This window comes from Diadema antillarum, unplaced genomic scaffold (genome assembly GCF_040938485.1).
Source record: "Diadema antillarum isolate AM-2024a unplaced genomic scaffold, OU_Dant_1.0 seq00000912_RagTag, whole genome shotgun sequence".
Classification (NCBI taxonomy): Eukaryota; Metazoa; Echinodermata; class Echinoidea; order Diadematoida; family Diadematidae; genus Diadema; species Diadema antillarum.
This window is the reverse complement of record NW_027271768.1, coordinates 643352-654505: the sequence shown is the minus strand read 5'-3', so window position 1 is coordinate 654505 and position 11154 is coordinate 643352. Positions and strand designations below refer to the sequence as shown.

Below are 11154 nucleotides of genomic sequence, written 5' to 3'. Positions count from 1 at the left end.
CACGACTGTTCAATGGCTTATACACAAATCTCTTGGGTGAGTGGCAAAAGGTCGCTTTCATTCTCCCGTTTCACCGAAACGTGAGTAAAAACAAGTCATTAATTCACATGACATTTTCACCTTATACTCCTTACGAGGAGAATTGAAGAGATCTTTAACGTTCTGACTCTTCTCACGTCCGAGATGACCGCGTAATGTCCACCCAAGAGACGGAGTGACATGCCTTTTGGGTAGTGGGACAGCAAAATCGGCGCATCAAGTTTTAATAATCCAAATACTACAGTCAGAATACAGAAGTCCAGTAAAAGTAACAGGTGATTCAGCACTACGTGTGAGATTCTAGTACTCTTCTTTTTCTTCTGGTTGATTTTCTGTAATCTTCTACATACAGGAATTTCTGCCTTTTAGCGTCTGATTACGTATACATTATACAGCGTATGTGCCCCCGTGTGTGTATGTTAGTGTGTGTACTTCTTTTCTTCTTTACTTAAAAAAAGGACAAGTTCCTGGTAGCAAAAACTATATTGATCATTTGAGTTTGTCATCTTTGAGGAAATCGTTAAGTTATATAATGGTGGTTCTTTCAATAGTTGTGAAAGCAGCAGCTTTGAAGCAAATTCGTGATAAAAGACACACACAAAAAAAACTCCACCCAACAACAACAATATAGTTTCATGATCGATAATCTGTGTCCGTTAGGTATCCATGACAACCGTTGACACTCGAAACCACGCCCGTGATTTAATCAGTAGCACTTTTCAAGTAGCGTATTGCTGAAGTACGATTATGCGTATTACGTGTAATATCTTCCTCACGGGATAGCCTTTCCTCTGGCCGTGTAATGTGAGAGCCAGAGCTGGTGGCGGGGGAGTGCTCGAACAAGAGAGCGTCCTGGATATCCTATCCCCCTCCTCCCCTCCCTCCCCCCTCTCTCTCTCTCTCTGTCTCTCTCTGTCTCTCTGTCTCTCTCTCTCTCGTCTTCGATCTCTCTTTCTTTCTGTATTTCTGTCTGTCTGTCTATCTCTTGAATTGAACTTCTTTGCGTAATCCAACCACTCTCGAAAGAAACCTGAGCTTCATCCCTGTTATCAGTGAACTTAAATTGAGCTGCAATTCATTCCATCCTTTACGTTCACTTTCATATCCCTGTCTTATGAAATATCATTTCATCATGTACTCTTGAGTTTTTATTGCATAAAGAACCATTCTGTGTCTTGTCATTGCTTACATTGCCTTAGCGTCACTAAGGCAGCTTAAAAGAATAAAAGGATATCTGCAACTTTCTCTTAGAATAACTTTCATGATTCGGCTTATTTCATTGAATATTACCAACTCCTGTGACATTTCCGTTGGCCGCTTCTCTATCGAAATCTGATAATTACTTTATTAAGAAATGATTGAACCGTATATGCAACAAGAGAACTGATAATATCCTTCGAGTAAAAGTTAATTGATCGGTTCCCGGAACGCCACCTAGCGGCAGCATCAAGATAATGAGTGTCTCCAATCTCTTCTCCGGATGTGTCACTGGGAAAATTGAAATATGAGCTTAATTAAACACCGTGACCAGCTTCTGCGGTGAAATGCATTCTGCCGTTGCCGCGAAACTTCGTCAGTGCAATATATTGTCATGTCTCCCTGTCACCCTCTCTTTTTTCTCTCGCCCCTCCCCCCCCCCCATCTTTATCTCTCTATCTCTCTCTTTTACTCTGTTGTTTTAGTCATCAGTGTTTTCAATAAGCATCACCGAACCATAACGCAGATATTGATCAGCAATTCAGCTCTCCTAGAATCCGTCACAGCGTGATGTTTCCCGAAATGTTTACCTTCTTAGGTCAATCGCGTGCGCTCCGTGTTTGACAAGAGGGGAAACGCTTGGTCGCAATGTTTAAACGGTTCTCCTCGTTCCATGCTCGTATATCGCAACGGCAGGCACAGGATTTGTGCTGTGATCGAGGTCTATTGGAGTGGAGATGTTCGTTATTCCGAAGCTTCGTTGATTAAAAAAATGGAATACGGTTCGATATTCCGAAGATCGTTATTCTGCAACACACAACTTTACTATACATGTACCTTGATGCTCGTTGATCCGAAGTGAAATAGGTTTCATTAATTTGAATATTTGTGACGTTATTCCGAATTTTCTTGATACAAAAGGAACCATTAGTACGAAAAATCCCAAAATTTTGTTATTTCGAAGGTTCGGTATTCGAAGAATATTGGAAACTTCGGAACAACGAACTGTAATCTATTGGAGAACACGTTTCTCTACCGAGTCGGTCTTAGGAGAAATCTTGAATTTTCGTTTTCCATTATGCTTAAGGAAGAATATTTCCCGTATAGTCGTCATGACAAACAGCTTGATTTCTAGAGGGGGATATGGCATGTCGGCTTCATTCGATTTCTGTTTTATTTTTAGTTCTTTTTCTCAATTGTTGTTCTTTTCCTCTTTTTTCGGCATAGATCCAGCTGTTTCCGTATGATATCATGGCTATGCATAATGGGTTCTGATCGATAGGCTTTATCGCAAAGAGGGATCAACTTCAGAAAAGCATATCTTTCGGGTACATCACTCTTTTCCACCTGTCATTATTTCAACGTCTTTAAGGATGCATATCACTTTGATGCAATTTGCATATCAAAATCGATCGATTGATAGGTAAAAAGTGATAACTATTCTCTCTAAGCCATCGCATGTGAAACCTTAGACGTTCTGTGTAGAATCGATGGAAATTTCATGATCTTCCTTAAAAAAAAAATACAACGTTTAAATTGCTTAACGTGGGACAGTAAAAATATATTACAATAAAACAAAACAAAACAAAACAACAACAACAACAACTAACTGTTAAAAAAAGGGGAAGAAAAATTAACAGGAAAGTTTTTCGTTTTAGAAATTTTCATCGAAAGAGCAGTAATTTTAAACTTGAAAGCAATATCACAAGATTTTTTTTTCAGGTTGCTATACGGTATGCGACCCGAAATCCAAGCAAGATCCGAGTTCCATCATGGGATAGCACGCGTGGGACTGGGGCGCAGCACAAATCGGCTTGCTTCCTGGGCTGGCGCAAAGGGCGAAGAGGATTAACCTTTCTGCGACAGGCAAGGATGAAATTTGAAGAGCCGGATCGAACATCATCACTGCCATCCATGGGGTATAGATGTCTACCAAAGACTCCAGGATAAAAGAGCTTCGAGAGATAAGGCAAGGCGAGTAATATCACTGAAACCATTAAGATACCCCCTGTTCGCCTGGGGATTGCGGGGTGTAAAAAGCATTGGGAAGGGGTATTAGGCTAGGAAGGGGAACAAGGAGGGCGTTAGCACTATAGTTAAAGCGATCTTACCCCAGGGTTCTGGCAAGCCTCCCCTTTGTAATTGGATATCCTTTCTCTTCCAACTTGTCAAACTTTGCACGGGGAGCTGAGATGGGGCGAGGGGTGTTGCTAAATCGATGTCGCTGTTGGATCCAACCCCCCGGACAATTCGTTTAGTCCTCTCTCACTTTTCTCATTTTTCATTATCGGTCAAGCAGTCTTTTGCTCGTCACGTTTTATCTGCACGTACACACACACCATGCACACCCACATTATTTCTGCCCCTTACTCTCACTTATTTCTACTCCATCTCTTTGTGTCCTCTACCTGTCATTCTACTGGCCTTGTTCCATGTTAATTGCACAAAGTTGTTGACGACTCATTTTCTAATCGTCCATCAGCCTTCATAATCAAATAATGTGAATCAATGACAAACTCGTCTTGATTAGATCAAGGCAGCCCTATGGTCTGTCTTTCTAATCACATCTTACACAACATAGGCCTATTAACCTTCATTTGATTACGTAAGCATAACTACCCCCTTGACGATTTCTATCGAGAGCATTAGAAAATCTGAAGAAGGATGTATAAAGAATGCTTGACTTACAAGAAAGAGGGGGAAATTACATGCGTTATGAATTGCAGATGTACCGTAAATAATCGCGGTGTGTTTTTCTTGCAGCTTTCAGACTTTGGGCTCGTTCGACCCGGCGGGCAGTGGCGGTTGTGGATTTCGTATAGTCTGCGTTAAGAAAAACACGGCAAAAAGCCCTTGATATTTCAGCCTACGGCAATTAGTCTAATTAGGTTTTCCCAAGCTCCGCTGGTTTAATCTCGCCTGACCAAAACACAACATGGATGAGTGCCATGCTACAACATTTGAGATTGTTTGCTTTTTCCCCTCCTTCCCATACCAATTTTCGTTGAAGTCTAAGAAGGATGTCAGATCAGAGTCTAACGCGCGGGTATGCAGAAGATTGATTTATTTTTTCTTCTTCTTTTGGTGCGGTTTTGGTGTGTTTTTCACAAAATTTTTAAATGATTCCATCTAACTTCCAAGTCAGCTCTTCCGGGCTGTGAAATCTATACATGTAAGGAAGAACACTCAACGTTCACGCAGAGATTAGTCTTTCTGGTACATTGTATACCATAGATGATTGATCGACGAATGTGATCTGCATGTGCTTGTATGTAGGTAGAGGTTCGGTCTGATTTTTATTCGAGCCACAAAATTCACCATTTTTTGCCAAGCAATAGAAATTTGGTGGCTCCCCAAATAAAGAGAAGCGTAGATAGTAAAATCATGCAGTAAAACATTCAAGTACAACCTATTGGTATGAGGATGATTTTAAATGGAAATTAGCAGGTGTGATAATGTGCTTCAAAACCCACGTGCTGTGACAAAGTTCACTATAACATAATCAATTTTCATGATATTCCAGGACATCACATATTCATGTAATGATTATACGTACATTGACACTGGTGGATAGGGTTGGGTTTGGGGAAAAAAACGAGTCTTTTTTTCCCCGAGTTTGGTAGTGAGAACCAGCGGTGATCTGGCAACGTTAGCGCAACCGGTGACACGACATTTCAGTCTTATTTTCTCCAAGGAATTTAGGGTTTAGGGTTTCTGTTGTGATATGGTTTAAGGTTTAGTTTGATATGAGGATTAGGATTAAGGTTAGGGTTGTGTTTGTGAGTAGACTTTATGCTTAGCGTGCAGATATTCTATGGGAGCAATCATTGTCGCGGTAGCAAATGTCATGGAACCACACAGCGCAACTATAGTTGAAATAGGTGCTCTTTTCAAGCACTGAGGAGCGAATTATTCTCCTCTTTTTCCGGATTTTAAAAAAAAACCACATAAAAATAGTACGCACTCTCACAAATATTTGGTGGCCCCATTGAGTCACCAAAACGTATCAGTTCTTAAAAAGTTGTGATTTGACATTTATTTCTGGTCATCGGTTTATTCCCGGAGAGAGAGAACAATAAATGGATGCATCGGGACAAAAGCAGGCTATAAATAACAATGTGGTGCATGTAATTTCTTGAAATAAGTTTATATCTTATCAAATTGCAATATCCTGCTTCTCAAAATAGATTTATTTCATCCATCCGTCAGGTGCAACTGACCAGAGCATTTTCACCTACAGAACTTACATGAACAAAAAGGTTCTCCTATTAAAAGACAACAGGATCTCTAAACTTCACTGGGCAAAATGCAGGCGCCAAAATTACCGCACTTTGATAAGAATGTATCATTTGCCGTTATTCCGTCCCTACTCGTCCTAAATGCATGTATTGTCGTACAAGTGTACTCTTCTATAGTGTCAATGTTCTTGTTTGGTTGACCCCGATATAAAGTTCGTTTTTTTTCTGTGCTTCCTAACTCCACAGAAATCAAGGTCACACGGCCTCGTTTAATGCAGGTAGCAATTGGCACATTCCCCTGAAGATTAGATCACGATCTAATTGGAACTGGGCCTAGATTTGTTTCTTTTTCGTTTCCTTTTTTATTCCCTTTTGTTCACTCTAAACGTGTTATTTCATTCTCTGTTATACATCCTATTTTTGATCGACCTACTTTCAAAAATCAACATTTGTATCAAAGATCGGAGAGAGGAATCACCCAGAATTTCCTGCCGAGGGACATTCCTGAGATCGAATTCTTGCAATAAAAAGTGTGATTTTCTTAAGAGATCACTGGAAAGGGACGAACTATGGAGATCTTGACAGAAGGGAAAAGAAAAAAAAAAACACTGGTTGATGGGTATTGTTACGTATGTATGTGAATTGTGTTTCGTAATGTTGTCTTGACTGTGCCAGAACAGCTCATTGCACGGTGAGCATGTTCAAAGAGAGATATTCGGCTGCGAGAGAATAATGCATGATCGATGTTGCTTTTAGTGGCCTAAGGTTCTAGTCGGTAATGTGGGGCTTTCAAATGCTCTCCCTTGGCATTGGCAAAATGTATTCATGTGTGAGTTGTTATTAAACAAAGAATCATGTACTGATAGTTTTACATCTAATGCTGATGAAACACTTCGATCTGTTTTTTTTTTTCTTAAAGATCCTCTGCGTCTCCTCATCATGATGTTAATAATTTTTCGCTTCACCCACTTAACCTGTTCCATGCTGAATTGTGAAATTCCCATAGATTTAATACACAGGCCGCTATAGGTTCCCGTATTGAATGGGTTAAATGAAGCTTAACGCGCAAAGGGATGTCCACTGCAGACTGCAATGTAAGTTAGGTGGCTTACGCAAGGAAAATACTGCCAAATCACAAATGTCGACTGTATGTGATTGCCACTCTGTACAGTAGTATCACGCTTATGGAAATAACATTACCAATACAAGCTTCATGATATTAATCAAAATGTTCATTCATTAAATTTGATTAAAAGACTGTCAAAGTGTATGTTCCATCTCAGTTATCATTGCAAGAGGTAACATAATTGCCTTGACGCTTCATTTAGCTCCCGTCTTCGTTCCGCCCATCCCCTCCCCCTCCCCTCATCCCCCTCCCAATTTGGTAGTCATACCGTCCTATCTCTCAGACAGTGAATCGATCAATCGTGAGCGAGGGTATCTCTCCGAGCGGATTAATCTTTCTCCTGGAAGTCCCCGGATGTTTCCCCTGCGGGGGATACCATGACCTTGTGTCGTGGCGTCATGCGTGGAATGCGTGATTGATCAGATCTGGCAGGGGAATACATACGAGACGGCTGCGATAATTGCTTGTGCGATATTGATTTATTTGATCCCGTGCTCATCATGTATCCCCGCCCTTCTTCGCAAGAGCCCCTCTTCATCTACTATATCGGGCACACTGCCATAAGATTAAAGTATTAGAGACACTTCGCGCGTTGCTATATCCATAAGCGTAGAACACTGCTCATATCGAAACGCAGTTGTTCTTCATTATGCTTCCTGTCGTTTAATCTGCTTTATCGCTCGTATCTAAAACGTCACAATTATTATTCGATTTTCATTTCAAGGGTATGTTGAAGAGAAGACTTTAAGCTAGTATCAGATTGACGGAGAATTTGGCAGAAGCTCGAGATAGATCAAGGACACTTGAAAGTATTCCAAAGATAATGAATATCATATCAAACAATGCAAAAGTCATCTTTATCGTATAAGACAAAACAAAATATTCTTGATGAATATTCAGCACAAAGCTTGGTGTAATAATTGGTATAGGGAAGGTCTGTGTCACATTATCCTCCTTTGTAGCAAAAGTGTGGTGGTAATGGTCTACGGTCAGAACCTCCAAAATCAGCCTGCTCGGCTACCGGTCGGTGAGTGTTTAGTCACCGACCGGTGACCAACCGGCGACCGATCGGGCACCGCTAATTTTGAGGGCATCGCCCGGTCGCCGCTGAAGTTGTATAACGCGGAGTTAAAAATTCGGCGGCGACCGCGGCTTGATACTCACTCGCTTCCCCCCACCCCCCCCCCAAAAAAAAAATAAATAAAAAATACGCTCGGTGTCCAAGCGGCAACCACCAGGGCATTGACCTATTCGAGCAGTCGCCGTCGAGCGATTTAGGAAACAAAAATGATAAAAATAAAAATGACAAAAGCACAGAAGAAAACCAAGGAATCAGATGGGGAAGAGGAGCCAGGGCAATCTGGAAGAGGCAAGGGGTAGGAACAGAGGAAAGGAAATCCCAACAACTTCTCTACCAGAAAGAAGAAAAAGGTAGCTGCAGTTTCTACCTGATATTCTCAGGAAGTAGCCCATGCAGAAGAGGACTCGGCTATAGCAACATGGGGAACAGGGAAGACGGGGACAACCACTTTGGGACGGATGAGAAGAAAGCTAGAAGATGGGGTTGTTATTTTTTGTTGGCATTATGGTTTTGTTGTTTTTAATAATTTATCTGGGCCTATTGAATGAAGAAGTAATGAATAAAACGAAATGGGAATAACTAAAATATGAAATCAAATAGGAATTAGAAAATATAGTAATATAGCAATAAAGCAAAGATATTTTGGAACATTCTAATCTACAGCTTTTTTTTTCATCTTGGGTTCTCCTCCCTTTCTATTTGATATCTGACTTTTTACCTGATATCTATCTTTGGTTTCACGTAGCTGAGGTTGATGTTTCGTAATTTAATTCTTAAATATTGTACTTCGAGTTTTATCTTTATGGTGAATTAAAATCCTATTTTGAAAAAAAGCACGGTAGAAGAAAAAGTATTTGTTAATTCGCATCAAGATTTCATGCATTCATGTCTTCACATAGGAAATGGGATTGTATGCCTCGCTGTCGTAGTCGTTGACGAAGAATCATAAGACCATCATTGACCTCTTGCCCTGTCAGATTAAAAAAGCGTTCTTGTTGACGACCGAGCCGTAATCATATAGGCAGGGAGTTCGTGAGAAATTTCCAGCAGAGACAGGCGGGCCATTGCCTGTACGCCTATGGGATACCGGCAGATGTCCCACCGATCACCAGCCGGCCGCCGGACGATTTATTAGAAATCGGCTGATAGCCGGTCGGATGTCGTCCAGCCGCCGGTGGGGCATCGCTGGTATTTCACAGCCCTATCGACTCCTCCAAATATCGTTGAGGGATGCAAATTCCAGCGGCGACCGAGCAGGCTGCAAATCGGCCGGTCGCCTTTAGCTGTGAATGTAGCCTTAGGTCGATGAACGTTGATTACATCGTATACGTGAGTCGGTTTGTCTCCTCACGCAGCTGTGAAATCCCATATGGTCTAGTGGTTAGGATCCGGCGCTCTCACCGCCGTGGCCCGGGTTCGATTCCCGGTGTGGGAAACATGTTTTTATTTTCCTCATTTCGCAAGATTCAAAGTACAAAGAGATTACAGCAAACACTATCTTGTTGGCTTTATTGAATATTGAATAGACAAAAAGAGGAGAAATGATTTAAAAGCGAGGAGTTCATTTATGCAAGACTAGCGGTGGCCCGGTTACCCTTTATGGCCACCAGAAATAGATGTCAGGCTATCAGTTTTTAAGAAATTATGTATTTTGGCAGTCCGATCAGGGCACCAAAATTGTTAGAGTGTACATTGCTTTTATGCGTTTTTCCCATCCAGTGTAAAGAAAAAATAACTCACGGCTATAAGCTTCATAACTGCTCGTCTCTCAGCTAGCTGAAGCCATCAGGGTTGCCTGGCAGATCGCCGGCTATAGTCTTCAAGTCTACTAGCACAGGCGATTTCACGGCAAAATTCGGCCAAGCATATTTTTGTTCTCTCTCATCATCTCATGGCCAAATTCAAAGATTCAAAGATTCAAATTTATTTGGATATATATAGATAAATTGTATTCATTATGTAAATGAATTTATATAAATAATTTGTATTCATTATATATAAATTGTATTCATCTCATTTGATTGAACCAGGTATACCCTTATGTTTGATTTCATAATTTCATAAATATTTGGTGTGATAGAAAAACCGTGTTTATGCCTCAATATTCAATGATTCTTTGGATGTTTTATCAAATTTGATCATTTCTTTTCTCTCTTTTTCTTCTTAGTCACAGTACGCGACATTTGAAGCACCTTCTCATACCTGCCAATTTTCACACGTTTATCATTTGATTAAAGAAATCTTCATTTTCAAAGTTTTTCTTTATTCTATTTGACTCCAAGTTTCATTGCCGGGCAGCCATAATACAATGAAATTCGATGACTTTGGTGGCCCGAATGGACCACCAATGAAAAAGTTAGTGTTCTACTCCTTTGACGTGATACGAATAAAATGAGAGTTGAATCCTAGTTTTATAACCATTACCATGCATGGCCATTCCACTGAAAATGATTCAAACCTCCAGACGACATAGCATGTTACCCTGTTTCCCATCAAATCTTATCAGTATATATATAATTGATGCTTTACTTTTTTTTAATTCATGTTATAATTGATGCTTTACTGTTATTTTGAACCCATTTAGTTTTAACATCTGCATTTTTACATTTTAGTTTCTTATCATCTTACTTCTTTCTCTGACAAACCCCGAAACGAATGTACTCCTATGTACCGGGTATATATACTAGTAAACCATTAATTCACGTCCGGACACCAATGACAAAAAGATGGCGCTCTTTGTAATATCTTTACAAACGACATTGATACGTGTGAGCTTTGTTACTGCTAGTTTTCAACGGTCTAGCGCGTCACGTTCAACGTGCAACTCGAAAGACTGCGGTGTAACACTGAAGGCTGCGGCTTACATCTGACATTGTGTGTTCAAGTTGCGTTATTTTTGCTCCTCTTTAAAAAAAAAGTTCAGAATTTAGAATAGCGTACATTGCACTTTGTCAAGTACTAGTAACTTGTCAACTACAAGCCGATAGTACCCGAAAATCAAACTCTTTTATTACATAGATGAAGATAAGTGATCAAATCGTGATGATCCGGGAATCAATGAAAAGTTATGCTTCCAATAATTACTCTAAAGATTCAAGTTATAATCTAAGGGAGGTAGACCTACCTGCTGTATGACAGTAGATTTTATTGCATGGAGTGTCGAGATTTGGACAGATTATTCACTTGTACAGTTGTAAGCAGAACTAGGGAAACTGGTTCTTTTTCGTCTCATGCACTGCAACACCAATACAGTATCTGTCATGAGTATCATAAATGATGAGATGCAATACTCCCATGGGGTCCATACCCAAACAGCACTGCTTTCAGTGACTTTTATCTAATTTAATACTTCCTGTCCCACATTTTCTCCCCGTATATACCAACATCATTAGATGTTATATCTTGAGTGTTTGTTTGTTTGCTTGTTGTTGACTTCTTTGTTTGTTGTTAATTCGTTTGTTTGTTTGTTTGTT

General features: G+C 40.2%; 1 non-coding gene across 1 annotated transcript; it reads left to right on the top strand.

The window, feature by feature from the left end:
* The first annotated feature begins 9044 nt into the window (after positions 1 to 9044).
* On the top strand, positions 9045 to 9116 carry Trnae-cuc (transfer RNA glutamic acid (anticodon CUC)). Its single transcript has one exon. It is a non-coding gene; the product is annotated as a tRNA-Glu (tRNA).
* Positions 9117 to 11154: the final 2038 nt, after the last annotated feature.